The 18,713-nt window shown below is 40.9% G+C and overlaps 1 protein-coding gene across 5 annotated transcripts in view; it reads left to right on the forward strand.

The window, feature by feature from the left end:
- Positions 1-6,765: 6,765 nt before the first annotated feature.
- The window catches only part of CTNND1 (catenin delta 1), a 50,544-nt gene continuing 38,596 nt past the window's right edge, over positions 6,766-18,713 (forward strand). For 4 of the 5 annotated variants that reach the window (XM_049892002.1, XM_049892001.1, XM_049892004.1 and 1 more), the window contains exon 1: positions 6,766-7,012. The gene's annotated coding sequence lies outside the window, so the exon portion shown is untranslated. The remainder of the gene's footprint in view (positions 7,013-18,713) is intronic. The other variant, XM_049892003.1, reaches the window with a different exon arrangement.

The raw sequence follows: 18,713 nt of genomic DNA on the forward strand, positions 1-18,713 counted from the left end.
GGCCAGCCTGCCTTGCTTCCTCCCGAAGTGCAGCCTCGCACGTGGAAATTTGGCAAAGCAGCACAATGGCCAGAGCGGCTCCTCTCACCCTCCAGAACCAAGGCACAAGGGGTTGGAGGAGAAATCAGGGCTTGAGTGGGCCCTGCAAAGCTGGGTGGCCGACCAGTCCCCGCGCCCGGCCCAACTCCTTTGACGAGACCTCTCGGCGCGAAGGTTTCTGGGAATGGAGAGTGGGTGATGGGAAGGCCCGAAATCAGGGTACGCCCTCACCGGCACCTGGCGCACAGGGTTTGCAGCCCCACCCTGGCACGCTCCTACCGCTACGGGACCCAGCGCCCACATGCACCAGGTGGGGGGCGTGGCAGCGAGAGCTAGAGGCTACGCGGCCCGTGCCACAGGCCACGCGCCGCTGTCCTCGCGCAGAGAGCGTCGCCGGGCCCGACGTCCTTCCTCCTCCCCCCAGCCTCCGTCCTACGTCTGCTAAGTACGTCATCCCCATTGGCCGAGGGCGCCTGGGGGAGCCAATCAGAGAGGGAGGAGAGCTTTGGGCGGGAGGCTACGTCTTGAGGGACTTGCGGGCTGAGACGACATGGCTGGGCTGTGAGAGGTAGCGGGAAGGGCCAGCCGAAGTGGAATTCTGAACGCCACCGTCTTTTCCCTGGGCCCTCTTAGGAACACCCTAGTAGGAGGGACAGGATACTCTATTAGGGCAGGCTCAAAGCGATTGAAGAACACCTCCTTCTTCCCCTAGGAGGAGCTGCAAATAACCTTAGTCAGGCTAAGAACTCTCCAGGCTTAATGGAAGAAAAAGCCCCCATATTCTAATCTAGATATCTCCCAAGGTCAGGGAATATTCCGGAACAAGGTCGTTGGGCTACTTTCTCAATTCAGTTTTTTTACTGATTCCACATCTCGGAGAACTGGTGACCAAGAGGGTTGCAGAAATCCCCTCAGGAGTGGCCGCTGGGGTCTGTTTAGAGGTGATTTGTTTAGCGCAGTTCCTGACTGGGAATAGCTGTTTTCACGGACGATACTAAAAATTAAGGGATTGCAAGATTAAACATTTAGAATGCCAACCCGCGCTAGAAACCTCCTGGCCAGAGCTTCCGCTGTGCGCATTAGGACCCGGAGCCTGACTTCCGGTCCTGCCCTTCAGGTGTTGTACCCTGAAAAAAATGTCTGAATCCGAAGACACTGGTAGCATAGCGTGGTAAATCTAAATAGCAGCCCACCCTGAGGCCGACTGGAAGGAGAAGAGGCAGATGCCTAAGAAAAGGAGGACCTGAAAAGTAGAGAGGTGAGTAGTACAAAGTACTCAAGTATGTCTTCGTTGATAATTGCTATCTGACCCCTTTTCAGAAAGGATTTGAGATGGCAGACCCAAATATGGGAGGACGGGCGCACCTCCAAGTTAAGTAGTAGTTCTCCTAGTTTGAGGCCTTTTTTCTTAAGCCAGAAGAATAAAAGGAGCAGAAGATTTTCAGCTGCAGTTGTCATAGTTTAAAGAGGAAGCAATTCGTGAAAGGACATGAAACTTAGCAAGAGGAGGGCAGGTTTTAGATGTTGTTAACAGTATAAAGGAAAAAAGCTGACGGCAGAACAGTACTTGTTCATGGCATCCGTTCCTATAGAATCAAGACTTAGTTCAGTAGGTGGAGTCCCATATAGGTGAGTCTGTGGAAGTGGTAAGAAAAAATAGGTATACTATATCCCCTCAGAAATATATTGTCATCAGGATGAAATTAATTTTCAAGAAGTGGGGAAGAATCCCTTTTTTTTTCTTTCTTTTTTTAATCCACCACCACTGTAGCTAAATTTTGTATTAGTAGAATTTCTAAGGGAAACGATCAATGGCCATTCCAGAGCTTCAAGAATGACAAACTTTGGATGATAACGTGTAGCCAGCCACCAGAGGGTAGAAAGGAGTAAAAATATTTTGTTTTCCTTCGTGTGGATGGCCAGTGTTTCTGTGGAGTTGATTTTGTTTTCATCTCTATTCCTTGATATTTATAGTTTTAGAAGTAGATTCAGCATAGCACAGCACTTTGCATGATACAATAATTTAAATCTCTCTCAGTTCTTCCCTAATTTTTCACCATTTTAGGGTATTTTTTTTTTTTTTTTGTGTGTGTGTGTGTATGTGGTGATGGTGGTAGGTGGGGAAGTTAAACTTTGAGGGTTGTAAAACCAAGCACTGAATGTAATATTTCATGCTTTAAAAACAAAGCAAAGCAATGCAAAGCAAAGCATGCAAAAAGAAAGAAAGAAAAAAAAATTCCACAAACAAAAAACAACCCTGTGTCTCTAAAACATATCCTCAAACCCATTGTCTTCCCTCTGTTTTGACTGCTACCACCTTCATCTACTTCCCTATCTCTGTAACTTGACCACTGCAACAGCCTTTGAACTAGCTGACTTACTTTCACTTTTGACCCTCTTTAACTTGTTATATAAGCAGCCAAATCTTTTCAAAATGTGAGTTGGATCATAGCCTGTTGTAGCCCATTGCAGTGGAATTGATTCCAACTCACAGTGACCCTATAGGACAGAGTGGAACTGTCACATAGGGTTTCCAAGGCTGTAATATGTATGGAACCAGACTGCCACATCTTTCTCTGGAGGAGGGGCTGGTGGGTTTGAATTGCCATCCTTTTTGTTAGTGGCCGAGCACTTAACCATTGTACCACCAGGGCTTCCCCTCTGACCCATGTTGTTGTTGTTAGGTGCCGTGGAGTCAGTTTCGACTCATAGTGACCCTATGTACAGCTGAACGAAACACCGCTCAGTCCAATGCCATCCTCACAATCTTTGTTATGCTTGAGCCCATTGTGGAAACCACTATGTCAATCCATCTCGTTAAGGGTCTCTCTTGTTTTCGCTGCTTCATATTCTGATCCCACTTCTCCCCCGTCCTCATTTCCAACATGCTCTGCCTGGCCTAGTATGTTTCAGCCCCACACTGCAGGGATTTGTCATTAGCAGTTACCTCTGCTTACTGCTCATATTTTTCTTCTAGTGGTTGACCTGTATTTATCACTCAAATTTCAACCTAAATGTCACCCTTTCAGAGTTTGTCTCTGACAGCCAATCTAGAGTAAGCCCCAAGTCATTCACATTCCCAACAGATTCTCATCAATCTGTTTTAAATTTCTGCATAGCATTCCATTCGACATTATCTTACTTATTAATCTTCTCTTCACAGCACCCCCCACCCCAGAAGGTAAGATTTAAGAGAGCAGGAAACTTGCCTATCTTATCATTCTCCACATCTAGAAGAGTACCTGACTCAAAGTAGCTGCTCAAAATAACCCAAGTGGAACTAGTCTTTTTATTTCCTATTAACTGAGTGTAAATAATTTTTCCCTCAGTCAGTGAGTATTAATACTCGTGATGCTTTATTTGAAGATGGCTGTTTCAAATAAATTTAAATTTTACCATTTAATTATCTTTTTTTGATTTGTGTATCATTTCATTTTGAATGTTATGTACAAATTTATTAATACTAAATGACTTGTCCAGAATTATACAACTAGTAAGCAAAAGAGAGTTCATTCACTCATTCAGCTACTGCTAAATATGAGATATAAGGCTGAGCTCTAGGGATATACCATGAACAAGAAGGACAGTGGCCGTGTCTTTATGGACTCATCTTTTGGGGGAGAGACAAGAAAACATACTCATGCATTCACACACACATAAAAACATGGAAAAAAAAGACAAAATACTTGAAAGTTTTGAGTAATGACATGTGTAAGAAGTAAACAAGACTAATCCGTCTCGACAGTGAGCTGGGCTACTAACCAAAAGGTCAGCAGTTCAAATCCACCAGCTGCTCCTTGGAAACCCTGTGGAGCAGTTTTACTCTGTCCTATAGGGTCACTGGGAAACCCTGGTCGCATAGTGGTTAAGTGCTATGGCTGCTAACCAAGAGGTCAGCAGTTCAAATCTACCAGGCGCTCCTTGGATACTCTATGGGGCAGTTCTACTGTGTCCTGTGGGGTCACTATGAGTCGGAATCAACTCAACTGCAGTGGAGTGGGTATAGGGTCGCTGTGAGTCAGAATTAATGGTAGTGGGTTTGGGTTTTTTTTTTTTAATCAAGCTCTAGAAAATTCTGTATAAAATATGGCTGTCATCTAGGAACCAATGAATAAACAAACATTTCTCTTTCTGATTGTTTCCTTTGATTATCATCTTTGGCTTTGGAACTTGCTATAGAGGACCAGGAAACCCTGGTGGTGTAGTGTTAAGTGCTGTGGCTGCTAACCAAAAGGTCAGCAGCTTGAATCCACCAGGTGCTCCTTGGAAACTGTATGGGGCAGTTCTACTCTGTCCTATAGGGTCACTGTGAGTCAGAATCGACCCAATGGCAACAGGTTTTGGTTTATAGAGAACCAGGAATAGATGGAGAGTAGAGGTAGAAGTGGGGCCCGTGTGGCGCAGTGGTTAAAGCACTCAGCTGCTAACCAGAAGGTTGGCAGTTTGAACCCACTAGCCGCTCCTCAGGAGAAAAATGTGGCAGTCTGCTTCTGTAAAGATTTACAGCCTTGAAAACCCTGTGGGGCAGTTCTACTCTGTCCTCTAGGGTTGCTATGAGTTGCAATTGACTTGAAGACAGTGGATGTGTTTCTTTTTTTGGTTTAGAGGTAGAAGATATGAGAGAAGATTCTTAGATTATGTGTTAAGGACTATTTATTCTTTGTTATAATGTACTCATTTCCTACTATTCTTTGTTTAAAGCTCGTCAAACAAGTGCTGTGATGCGTGGTTGATCTTCCAACACTTCTGAAAGAAATCGTTTTGGGCCACTACAGGCCAAATATGAGGGTCTGTAGGACTCTAAGGAGCCGTAATGGCACAGTGGTTAAGAGCTAACCAAAAGGTCAATGGTTTGAATCCACCAATTGCCCCTTGGAAACCTTGTGGGGCACTACGAGTTGCAATCAACTTGACAGCAGTGGGTTTTTGGTTTATGAGAATCTATACCAAATATGGGGGGGGGGGAGTTAGCTAATGACTACATCAGCTTGATTAGAAGGGCACAGTCATGCTGAGGGGGAGTGGAATTCCTGTTTAGACCGATAAGGAAAGGTCAGATCATAGTTAATAGTGTTACTTTAATGTATTGAAAGAATAAATGTGATACCATGAAAGCAGATGAGGAATTTGGCCTTTATCCTTAGGACAGTGTAAGGTGATGGAAAGAGCACAGCTTTGGAGTCAGATTGATGAGGGGTTCACTTCTTCACCACATGAGCTCAGGCAAGTTGCTTAACCTTGCTAAGCCTTGATTTCTTATCTATAAAATGGAGGTAATACTATCTCCATTGTGCTGTTTTAGACATTCGAGACAATGAGTGCAAAGTGCCTCTTACATGATAGACTGTCAATCATTGGTTGCTATTATTGGGCAATGGTAAGCCATTGAAAGTTTTTGGACAGGGTAGTAATAATAACTCATTCTTAATGAGTTTATACTATATGCCATACATTGTTTAAGAACTTTAACTCTCACAGTAATCCTGTGAGAGATATACAGTTATTATCCCCATTTTATAGTTAAGGAAACTGAGGCTCAGAGAGATTATCTAACACGTCCAAGGTCACATAGCAGTACACTTAGTCGAGTAAATACGTGTACTTACAGAGATAGACCTTGAAGCTAGGTGGTCTACCTGCAGAACCTATGCTCTTAACCACTATTATAGATTGTGAAAACTTTATGAAAAAGATTAATTTGGCTGCAGTCTACAGGGCAGAGTTTGAGATTCTTCAGTAAGAAAGAAAAAGGAAATCTTAATTCATCATTAGTCACTGAATGATGGTAAAATACTAATCTTTGTCAACCATATTTAAAAAAAAATTCAGCCCTTGCCCTTCATGGTCTTACAGTCTAAGGACATATTAAGAATATCTCTTAACTCAGAAGAGGAATACCCCTATAGTCCTTTATTCAGGTCAAGTGTCAAAAGACAATGTATGAACATCATCTTGAGCTTGGAGTTCACACTGAAATAGAATTTTCTTCACGTGAGACTTGGTCTTCCTTATACATGCTGTATTCCCTCTAAATATATTGCTCAGTATTGGATTCCGTTTACTTTTCCTCTCAAACCCACATTATTTTGATTTGGGGTCAAATGGGAACACAGTGATATTACTTAGCAGCCCAGTGGATTCAGCGCCCTTCTAGTTGAAACTGTAGAGACTAAACACTGTTAACAAGCCCAAGCATTTATTTTTTTCTAATTAGCTCTAATGCAATTAAACCAAAACATTGAAATTGAGAGTTTACCTCCCAGATATCCCCTCCCCATCCCATTGGCACACAGTAGTCCTGTTGTGAGGATTTGTCTCTCCTTCCCTTCCGGTCTTCCTTTGAGGTAGAAAGCAACAAATGAAACACCAGCAGGCAAATAAAATCAGCTCTTTTCTGTTTCCCCACCTGGAAAGGAAGGGAGAGGGAGCAAGAACCCAACCATCAAAGATAACTGGCTTGGATGTGCCATTCTTAGAAGCCCTTGTTCCCTCGCCCCCCGCCCCCCCGAAGCTCTGCAGTAATTCCTCGGAGATTGTATAGTCTCTGCTTTAAATATATATATATGTATAACTTCCCCCTGTCTCTTTCTCTCCTCCTCTCTCTCTTTTTTTAATTTCCTATAATAAAGTTTCCTATTGGATAAGGTCAGCTCCCTGATTTATGCCTGGCTCCTATTGGAAGTTCTCAGGGGCTGACATCACTTAGGAAAGCGAGGGGGTAGGGCTGCCAGATCAGTTTGTCACCACCCAGGCTCCCTTGCCTTTGGCTGGGTGCAACTTCCATTTTAGGTGTTGGATCTGAGAGAAAAAAAAAGAGAGAGAGGGAGAGAGAGAAAGAAGAGCAGGAAAGATCCTGAAAGGAGGAAGAGGTGGCGAAAAATCAACTGCCTTCCTGGATTTGTCTTTCTCAGCACATTGGCGAAGCCTTGGGTTTCTTTCTAAAAGGATTGGTTTATAGAAGTCCACGTTTGAGGTGTGTGCCTTTTAAAACAAAAATGTGTTACAGAAGGGGAACGGAGGGTAAACCAGTCGAATTTTTGTTTTATGGTAACCAGAGGGAATTTAAAAACGAGAGCGAGTCTGCTATGCTGAGGGGTGACTTTTAAGCAATTATCTTTTTCTTTCTACCTTCAGTACTTTGGGAGATTTTAGTATTTTAGTAATATTAAAAAAAGGCAAAATATGCAAGACCTGGAAACAAACTTCTAGGTCTCTCTAATACAAGGAGACTCTAGATCCAGAGGGGTAAGAGCAGTTCTGTAAATTTACATTTTTGTGTGTTCTTTGATTTTGTATTTTTTTTTTTCTGGATTTAGCTAACATAGTTCTGTGCTCAGAGCCCAAACCAAAAATTGGTTTTTTGGCATGTTGCGTGTGGGTTGGGAAAGGAATTTGTCCGGGTTGGGAGCTAGTTTTACAGATGGTTCTTCATATGTTTCAGAACTTCTTTTTTTGTTCTTTTATCGTTGAATTTGTGGAAGTGGAAAGTTGCAGGGAGCTTTGCAGTGTAAATGGTGGTGTTTTCTCCCCGGAGAGTTTGAACGGCCCAGATCGGTTTCTGCCCTGCTGTTCCTGGGTGGATCCGCCTTTTACTTTTCCAGGTGCGGTGGGTGGGAGCCTTACTCCTGCTAGACGGAGCCTCCCTGTTTTGCCTTATAAAAGAAAACAAATGGTTCCATGTTAACTGAATTGCCATCCCCGCCTTCCTCCTACAACTCCTTTGATGGCAGAGATTTGTGGAGGTGTTGTATGTTAAATCTGCAAATACGATAAACGTTTGGTATATGTGCTTAAAGGGATAAGGAAATTCTAATCATGCCTTTTAGTTCACCTGAGTAAAGTAACAACACACCTGAAAGTATTTTCAGCTTTGTGCTCTCTGAGAGGGCAACGGATTAAATAAGGTTAGATTAAGAGAAACCACTTAAACAAACTTTAGTGTTTAAAATGCATTTGAGAAAGCCCAAGGAGAATTTGTTTTTAAACCAAACAGAAAGTTGTTTTTTGGAGGTGAGTTTTTTGTCTGGTTAATTTACCATGAAATCAGAAATGTGTAAGAGCTGAAGGCCCATGTCTGCTTTCTTATACTTAATCTTAGGATTTGTTTTGTTTTTGCAAATATATTCTTACAAAAATACTGGTTCTAGAGAGTTATATAGGTAGCTCATGAAGAGCTGAAAAGTGGGACGTTCTCTTCCTTCTGTCTCTGAAAATGCTAATCAGTCTGAAAATTACAGCTGGAATAGATACTGCTCTAATGGTAACAAGATGGGCCTTAATGTGTAGACTGCTCATTAGCTTTAAGCTGGCATGTATCTTTAATAATTCCCTGATTCTACCCCCTGCTTCCCAATTCTAGAACACTTCCTTGGATTTCTTTTTAATAGAATGAGGGTATTTCTTGAAAGATGACTCATCCTTCTAACGTTGTGGTTTCAGAGGAAACAGAACTTTGTTCCTCTTTTTGATACAATCTACACAAGGACTATAGCAAAGGTTTAATGCCTCGATCTCATAATTGTACCAAGTGCAGTTAAAAAAAAAAAGACAACGTGTACAATCTGTTGGGCTGGAGTTCTTGTTTAATATTTTCTAAATTTTCTTTCCAGTGTTCTATTTGCCTTGACACCAGCCTAGGGAGGTTTCTTGTTGGTCTTTGGAAGGTTGGTCATGTTGCTGCCAGAGTGTCGGTTTCCCACTCAGCCTTTAGGGGGAGGGATGAGGGAATCTGAAGGAGTACAAAGGCAATTTGAAAATAGGTTCTGGATGACTGAGTGGTGGTGATTTGGGTCTGGCTTTAAATACTGGGCTTTGTATGGAGTATCCTAGATAACAAGCATCCAGAACCGTTTCTACCAACTGAAGGCTTTGCTTTGACTGGTGTGTAGTATAGAGCCTTTTGGGTGATAAGAGGGAATATTTATCTTTTACCTCACTTCCATTAGTTCTTTCGGGAAATATAGTATGGGGTGGGGATAAGTAAATCTTTTACATGTATATATATATATATATACACACACACACACATGCGTTTGTTTTGTTTTGCTCCTCGTTTTGCTTTTGGGGTAAGAATGAAGACAAATATGAGTTATGCAGATTGTCCTTTCCTCGTTTGACTCCTATAGACTGTTGGTTCCTTTGTTACATGTGTTCCAGGTGGGATGGGTGCCTTCTGGGAGGTGAGAGTTCTAGTTTCTTTCTTAGGGTTCCATTTATGGAGAGTCAGACGAGAACATGATCTCTCAGCTAGCACAAAATTGGGACTATGGGAGACCTATTAAAAAAACAAACAAAACTCCAAGCAATTTCAATCCAGCCTTAGGTATATGAGGTATTTGCTCTCTAGGGGTGGTGAGATAGGATGGATACAGATAAATTAAACATAGATCACTATCAGTTGGAATAACAAAATGATTACCTCCGTATAATTTATTGCCTTCTATTTTGGTACCTGATGATCCCGTTACTAACCTACCCACCTTTTTTTTTTTTTTTTGAAGAACTATGGCTAGCATTTTACATGTACTATTAATTCCCTACAACATCCGTTTTTTAAGAAAACTGAGCCTCAGAGAAACTTGACGTTTGTTGAAAATCTTTACAAAGTCCATGGACTTAACCACTAATACATTGCCATTCTCTAGAGAAAAACAGCCAGAACTAAAATGAGCCCTTGCTAGTCTTTGCTAGTCTTCCAGGTTGGGGTAATGTATGTAAAAGATCTGTTTTCCTTAAAGCCTATGGCGGCTAGATATGCTAGAGTGGATATTATTTAATTTTTTTGGAACAGATCTTTCCAAATATGTACCATTACTGTCCTAATTTCTTAAACTCCCCAGAAATGCCTCAAAGTCATTTGATCATCGATGGAGTTTTCTTTTTTCAGAGGATTTTCAGGCATGTGGTTTGGAACGATTTTGCCAATTTGCTAGGAGAGTCTTATAGCAGGTAGTTCAGGTAGTGTATGTATTGTACTGTATTATAATTGTCTACTCATTTTTGACTTTTCTACTATAATGTGAGCTACTTGAGTGTAAAAAAAAAAAAGCCAAACCCAGTGCCGTTGAGTCGATTCCGATTCCGACTCATAGCGACCCTATGCGACCCTATCTATAGGACGGGGTAAGACTGCCCCGTAGTTTCCAAGGAGCACCTGGTGGATTCGAACTGCCGACCCTTTGGTTAGCAGCTGTAGCACTTAACCACAATGCCACCAGGGCTTCCGCTTGAGTGTAGGTACTGTGTTATCTCTGTATCCTTTTAGCACCTATCTTAACGTCTGGTACACTAAGCGAAGTGCTTAGTAAGCCTTGGTTAAATAAGGCACTTGATGAGAATCAGAGATTTTTGTGGGTCAAGGCTGAAAGGAAGTTGAGATTGGGAAGCAAAACAATATAGATTAATAAACTTGTAATTTTGAAACTTTTGCTTTAGTCTGTAGTTTCAGCCTTTCTTTCACACGTCTCCTCCCTTCTATTTTTTGAGCAAAGTTTCTGGAAATTATTGATAAACTGAAAAATTTAATTTGTCCTCAATCCTGCTTCCTTTCAGGAGAAGCAGTCCAAAGAATAGTGTAAACAGTGAGAATCCTAGTTGGCTCAGGTCCAATAAAGGAAGTGGTCAGCATACCTTACTGGATCATTGAACCCGTGAAAACCTTAAATGTATCCATTTTCTACAGGAGAGGTACTGGTCGCCAAGAACATATTAGGTGGCAGCATGGAAGTGTTGCTCTCAGCGCTGTGTTGAAAGTGTTTTTTACACTTGTTAATAAAAACATGAGTTCGAGATGATAGTTTTGAACATCAGTGTTTCAAAGAAAATATGTTTGGTTATCATTGTATTTTTTTGTTACCGATAGAGCCATGAAGCTTCAGGAGATTTTGTTCACGAAGTGTATGGGAAGTTTATGAGTTTAAGAACCCAAATTATTTTTCGTGGGTAATTTAGTGTAATGGTAATAAGAAACTTACATAAAGGAATTAACTGTAGGTAATCAGGATGTGAATAATTACAAATATTCTTTCATGTTCTGTTCCCTGTCAGTGGGGATTAAATATCACATGAAGCGGAAATAGGGATTGCTCTGCATAAATGCGGCTGCCTCCAAGGTTTCCAATAGAGCACCGATAGCGCCTGACAGGGAGATTGTAAGAAGGGAAGAGCTACTGTTCTGGTTAGAACTATCAAGGGGAAATAAGAGTGTGGATTGATTTGTATTTAGTTGTGTAATGTACCTTTTGGAAGTAATTTTTCCCAGTTCTACTTAGAATTGCATGTTGTTCATTATTAAACATTTTGCACTGAGAATGGGGCCCATATTCACTATTTTGATTCAGGGACAGTGTCATCTCCCCCCGCCCCCCTTCCAGGTTACTTTCTCTCCAGTGAGCCTTTTACTCTGACTGGAGTGGTGTGGACAATTTAGGTATCAGTTATGGCGGTGCATTATAAGGACTCAGAGTTTTCTTATCTTAAAGCCCTCTTTGCTGGCCAGCAATAGGTAATTTGGTCATTACTTTCACAAAACGTGCTCCATTGTATGATGATAAAGGCAGTTTTTAACTTTTTATTTTGAAAATTTCAAACTTATAATAAGAAAGATTGCAAGACCAGCACAGTAACTCCTGTGTACCCGTCATTTACCTAGATACCAATTGTTAACATTTTGCCATGCGTGCTTTATTACTCTATTTTTTTTTTTTTTTGGTCAATATGCTGACCAAACAGACTTTCTGAGAGTTCCACGAACATGGAGAGGCAAGGCAGTAGTTAAGAACATGGATGCTTTAGCCAGACTGCCTGCGTTCAAATCTTCCTCTGCTGCTTACTAGCTGTGTAGCCTTGGGAAAACTGTTTCATTTACTTGTCTGTAAAATGGCCGTAATAATATTAACCTATCTCATAGGATTTTTGTGAAGATTAAGTGACTTAATAAATGTGAAATTCATTGAACAGTGCCCAGCTCCTACTAATACCTTCTAAGTGTTTGGTGTTAGGATGGATGCTTTAAAAGAATTAAGTCATCATTTGTCTGTTGGACTAAGTGTCTTAAGATTTCTTAAAACCTGAAATTCTATGGTAAATATAGACGATTGTATTGCAGAATAAATGGGCTTGTTTGGTGTATAAGCTAAATTTAGCAATAGACATCTTTGGGGAGTTGTATGGGCAGGGTTGTTCAAAACAAGGGTGGTATGGGAATGGATAACTTAAAGTGCAGTGTGAGTAGAGGGAAGAGAAACAGGCGGCAAATCTTGACAATCTTACAGTAATTTCTTTAGAGACTTGATATTTTAGGAAAAAAACAGAAATATAAGAGACAGAGGAAACACTGGTGGCATAGTGGTTGAGGGCTACAGCTGCTAACGAAAGGGTCAGCAGTTTGAATCCACCAGGTGCTCCTTTGGAAACACTATGGGACAGTTCTACTCTGTCCTATAGGGCGCTATGAGTCGGAATTGACTCGATGGCAACGGTTTTTTTTTTTTTTTTTAATAGAACAGAATTCGAGCATCTGAAGGGTAAACGTTCCTTAATTTTCACAGAGAATGAATTGAAAAAGTATTTATTTGGGTTGGGTTTATTATTCTTAACTTTGAACGAGATTCTTTACTTTGAAGTCTCTCTGTCCAACCAGGGTTTTATAAGGTAACATTCAGTTATGGATGGTTGTAAAGGAAACAATTACATAGAAATGAAGGCAGGTTTTATTGCCCTTTTCTTGAAATAAGCCCCCCTCTTTTGTGTTCAGGAAATATCATTCTTTTTGCAGCCCTTCTTTATGGACATCTGTAAAACTGGGAGATATAGAAATTTTGAGTTATGAATGCTTCCTGTGAGGAGGGTGCTTCTAAGAAAGGGTTCTATTCTTATATGTGGAAAAGCCAAACCATGACCTGTGGGAACTAAATATGTGTTAGATGCAACCTTGCCTGGAAACTTGTTGGTTTCTTCCAGTCTCCGTTTTTGCCCGCCTTTCAGTAACCTGTGAAAGTAGTGTTCTAAATAGTATTTAAACAAATTTCCGTTGGCATTCCGTATCATCCTACCATAGACTCCCCTTACCTGACTCCCCACCTTTTGTTACCCACATTTCACTCTACTGATTTTCCTACATTTTCTCCTTTTCATTTACTTGCCTGTTCTCTGCCTGGCTTTGTCTTGCCTATTCTTTTTTCCCCGTGGGTTGGACTTTGCCTTCCCTATTCTTTTTTCCCTGTGGTTTGATGGTCTTCATGGATATTGCTTTGCCTTGCCAACACTTAACATGGGAGATGTTTCTGATTCGTATTCTAGAATAACTTGCACTCATGTGCTAAAAGTATAAATATTAGCGTACTGCTTTTGGTTTACTCAATTAGAACTAGATTAGGATTACAACAGTCGTAATCCAGGAAGATTGAGCGCTTCTAGTAATTCAGATTAGTTTTTATCTTTTTGATTTTCAGATCTCATTCACATTTACTAATAAAGTACTCATTTTTGTTCAGTCGACACTGGAGAAAATAAATTTACTTTCCCAGAGTAAATGAGCAATTTTTTAAGTGCTTTTCCTGTGTTGTTTGTTCTACGTTGGTATGTGGCATTTCATTGGGAGGTCTCATTGTGGAGGGAAAAAAATTTTTGTTTTAGTGAACTTATATTTTAAGAAACCAAAATATATTCTGATAGTTGAGGACATAACACATTGTTTATAGAAACTAGGTCAACCTTTCAATACTTTATCAAAGCACCTGCAGTTCCCATTTCATTGCAAGTGAAGTAAATCTCATTGAAATAAAGTAGCTGGTGTATATTCAGCACACTTAAAATAGAGTATTCTATTTTAAAAGAGAAATGGATGCCAATCTGATTTCTTTCCACTGCTTCTTTGTTGGAATGGGGGAAGTTCTTTAACCCCTCTTTCCATTGACTATTTTGTAAACCAGGACAGGGTTGGCAACTTGAATGTCTACCCTGCTGAAGGTCAGCCAAATCAGCAGATAAGGCTACCAAACCAAAACACCCAAACCCGGTGCCGCTGAGTCAATTCTGACACATAGTGACTTGATAGAACAGAGTAGAACTGCCCCATAGAGTTTCCAAGGAGTGCCTGGCGGATTGGAACTGCTGACCCTTTGGTTAGTGGCCATAGCACTTAACCACTACACTACCAGGGTTTCCAGATAAGGCTACAAAAAAAAAAAAAGCAGGCCCTAATTCATGGGCCTAAGATCACAATTAGAAAAAAAAAGCGTAGGGGAAAAAAAATAGTTGATTCATTTTCTAAAATACAACACTTCATTGAGGAAGTAAAATATTTTTATTCATTCAGTAAAATTGGAGAGCCTACTATGTACCATGTTTTAGAGTACAACAATAAACCAAATAGAACTAATACTTGTCTTTATGGTGTTTACATTTTAGTTGGGAGAGCAAGTAAATATATAGCATGCCAAAGTGTGGTATTGCTACTGAGAAAAAGTTAAGCAGAATAAAGAGGATGGAAGATAAGTGCTGGAAGGGAGTAAGTTTTTTTTTTTTTTTTGCATAGAGTGGTGAGGGAAAGCCTCACTTATGATGTGTTTGAGTGAAACCTAAACAAAATAAAAACGAGTGGAGTAATGTGGCTATGAAGAGTAGAAAGTGCAAAGGCCCAGAGGCTGGTTGTTGTCAGTGAGCAAAGGAGGTGAGAAAAATAGGAGACCTGTCTAGAGAGACCCTGTGTGTATGTTGGATAATGTAAGGCCTTGTGCAATATACGGTACGGAAAAGTCTCCTCACTTAGACCCCAGAGACAACAGCTGTTACTAGTCTCCATCTTTCTCCCATTGCAGAAGTTGCATGTGCGTATAGTCAGCAAGTAATTTGCATGGTAGCAGATTTTGCACAGGTTGATGACTTTTGCTTGGGAAATAATAGTAGGGTGACTACTTAGAATAAACTGTAGGTTTGGTGAATGAGATCAGAAGCAAAATTTTCTTCCCTAGAGAAATACATTTCTCCACTTTCTAATCTACATAGTAAATTTTCCATGAGTAGGAGGAGTGATAACCTGCCTAGACCTGGTCTAATTTTCTTTTGAGTACGTTTAGTTTGGCTTATGTGCTTTTGACCAAATATTACACCTACTCCACTTATTGCTTTTTCTTTTGCTCATTTGACCAAAAAGCTGCTACTTTCCCAGAGCCCTAATCACTGGGATTTAATGATTTTGGGGACCAGTTTATAGGTCAACCATATCCATGTTTCCTGATAACTAGCGGTATGTTTCTGTTTTCCCTTTTCATATATATGTTTAGGCATAGTAGGGGTTATTAAATTGTATACTGAGCCACTTGGTGACTTGGGTAGGGTTGAGGAAGAAGTACCAACTAGTTTTTTAGTGACTGATGTTCTACGACAATCGCATATGGGAAGGAAAATATATTGGATGAATTATCAGAGTACCTGTGTTTTGAATCACCCACTTACTACTTTCCCTTCCATGATTTCTGGTTTAACTAGTCTGACCCTCAGTGAAAGAGTCTCTGTCTCCCTCTCTATCTCTTCATTTGGAGGTTAGCCCTGGAACTTGACCTGGGTTACCCTCTATTCTTCTCTTTAATTATACCTATCTAGTTGTCATCCTATTACTTAATAGTATCATCCTTGGGAGATGACCTCAATCAGGAAACATTTTTTTCCCTCCCATCTCCTCCTCCTCTGCTCAGGTAACTGTATCATCTTGCATAGGAAATATTTCAGGCAATCCCAGATTCCTCCAAATTTTGAAGTTTTTAACTTTGAAGTTTAAAATTTAAAAATAAGTGGTTGATGTTTATTACTTCAACATTTATAAATGGGGCCAAGATATTTGTGGTTGTCTCGAGAGTATGTCTTTTAATGTCATTCTTCTTTCCCAAATCTGTGACAGGAGCTTCCTTGTGGAAGTATTTCTCCGTATGGTTCTTCTAAAGACATTTTGCCACTCACTTTCTTTTACTCAAACCAGAAGTTAAAGTGACTTGCTTGGATAAGTGTCAGAGTTAACACTTGAAATCAGAGATTCTGGCTATTTCTCTTGCATTATCAGTGGGGCTAGAATTATCTAGGGTCTTGAATGCTAGATTTAGGACTTTGGACTTCTTTTGGGACAGTAGAACTGTTATATAGAAGGTTGCCATGAATTGGAGCCACCTGCGTGGCAACTAAAAACAACAATAACGTTGAACCAATCTTTGAAAATTTGGTATAGCTCCTTGTTCTTCAGAGGAAAATTTAAGATGTTTTACAAGTAATCTGGTGGTCCAATTTGCAATATAAATAGAAATATCTTCCAGTATATCAAGTCAGGATTCTAGAGAAGGAGGCATGGATCAAAGTGAGACAGTTCTTCCTTCTCAGCAGTCTGAGTAATTTCTTATAGAGGGTTCTGAATCTAGAATATAGGATTTAGGACTGGTAATTCCAGCTATCCTTATATTTAAATCCATGCTTTCAAAGAGTTTCTATTCCAGACTGAGTAATGATCTAGGCTGTGTGGTGAACAGTAAAACATGCCCAAATAATGTATTTTATAACCAGTGCCCTTTGTGGAAGAGGAATGTGGCGGTCAGAGGGTTGTCAGGGATAGGCCAGTACAGTGGTTTCCAACAGGCTGTTAGAATCACTTTGAGGGTTTTAGAAAAACTTGGATTTCCAGGCCTCCTCTCCAGAAATTAAGGGGTGGAGGATAGGGAGGTAGATTTGGGGGACTGTATGTATACAGTATTCATCATATACTGTATATATACTATAGGGTCGCTATGAGTTGGAATCGACTCGACGGCAGTGCGTTTATATATACAGTGCTTACCTTGCTTATTGGATCATCTGCCCCTGTGTGCCACATCTTTCTCCCAAAGAGTGGCTAGTGGCTTTGAACCACCACTGTGACCTTTCGGTTAGTAGCTGAGTGCTTTAAAAAGTCAGTTAGGTTTGAGGACCACAAAACTGGAGATTTGAGTTAAATTACATAGCTTTATGATTTCTCAGATGGGTGATTATTTTTTATTAGTATCCAAAATAGAGACAAATAGTTCACGGTGGTAGACATGGTGAAGAAGGTGGTTAATTTGAAGTAATCTACCTTCGTTTCCTGTATTGTTTTGAAATTGCAGATGTCACAGCCTGATTTGGGGGTTTTGCCGGTACTTAGCATGGTATGGAGGACTTGCTTGTTAGGAGGAAGAGAAACTTTTAGACCATATCTCCACTTCCCCTCTCCATTTTGAAATTGTGGAACAAATTCAGGAGAGGATGTTAGCATTGAAACTCAGCTGGACAATTTGTTTAAAACTCAACAGGAAGGGCCAATGTCACTTCCTGTCTGAAAAGGAAGTGCTGGCTTCCTTCCCTTCCTCCTTGGCTAACTCTAGCCAACTTGGAATATGGGTGGGTTGGTGGTGGTGGGGCTGGTCACGTTAATACTATTAGCTGGCTACCCATGCCTTGGGAAATTCTTTTACTGTCCATCAAGGGTGTCTGTATAATGTGACAGGTGTTGTGCAGTTCATGTCTCCTTACAGGAAGCCTGTACTAGGTTTTGGGATTACTGTTGTAGTACGGGAAGCCTTCTAATATCTCAGACGTTCTCTTACATGCAGCCTTACACACACCTCCTCTGTATTCTCTGACATTTGAAAATAGAATTGTAGAGAAGAAACTGAAACCCCTTGACACTGAGGGGTAGGTTGGGGGAAGGAGAACATTATTGGGTAGAGAGGAGGGGATGACAAAGGTTTCTTATTTTTAAATTGAGCCGAGAAAACATTCCTTCTAAGTGGGGCCAGTTGGCACTCTTCCTGCTATTTTAGTCCAGGCTTCTCTTTGCTACTGACCAGTCAGTTGTATTAAGTGTTTGATGTGAGTTTGAACTGTGGTCTCTGGGGTTGGGGGAAGGGAGAGTGGTGGAAACAGCTGGTGCCTTCATCAAGCCATCTCAATTACTCTTCTTTTCAGAGTGTTTGGGGGTGGGGGGTGGGGGAGGAATTGGATGCATGTTAGCAGAGTCCTGACAACTCTCATATAGTGGGATTGGATTCTCAGGCACTCTTAATACAATGTGGGATGGCTGGCTAGTTGGAATGTAGCTAAATCTTTCCCAATCACATTTCTTTTCTCTGCCTCCCCTTCCTCCAATTCTTTAAGGATGGGCCTGCTTTGGAGAGAGAAGGGTGTGGGAATTTGGATAGCAAAGCAGATTCATGCTTTTCCAACTATTGAGCATTCAGCTTAAGTCTTGGGCCCCTCCAGTGACTTTCTCCTTACCCGTTCATTATTCCTTTGGTTGGTTTTTCTAAATATGTCTGCAAACAACCAGAGATACAATTAGAACCAGGACCTGGTGAAGTCATGCTGAATTGTAGTCTGTTGGCTATACTGTTCTCCTTCCCTTCCCTTACACCCCAGGGTGACTGACTATATTTCTGAGTCAGTACCCCTTTTCTGTCTCACCTACTCAGTTTGAGCCAGGGAACCTGCCAAGGAACAGAAGCATTGATATGGGCAGGTCCAGTTCTATGTCTGTGGTATGCCTTCTACAACCCTCTTTTTGCTGAGTGTCTCAGAAAACTCCCCTACTAGAAAGACCTGGCGATCTACTCCTAAAAAAACTGGCCAGTGAAAACCTTATGAAAAGCAGTGGAACATTGTCTGGTGTTTCATTCTGT

This window comes from Elephas maximus, chromosome 7 (assembly GCF_024166365.1).
Source record: "Elephas maximus indicus isolate mEleMax1 chromosome 7, mEleMax1 primary haplotype, whole genome shotgun sequence".
Lineage (NCBI taxonomy): Eukaryota > Metazoa > Chordata > Mammalia > Proboscidea > Elephantidae > Elephas > Elephas maximus.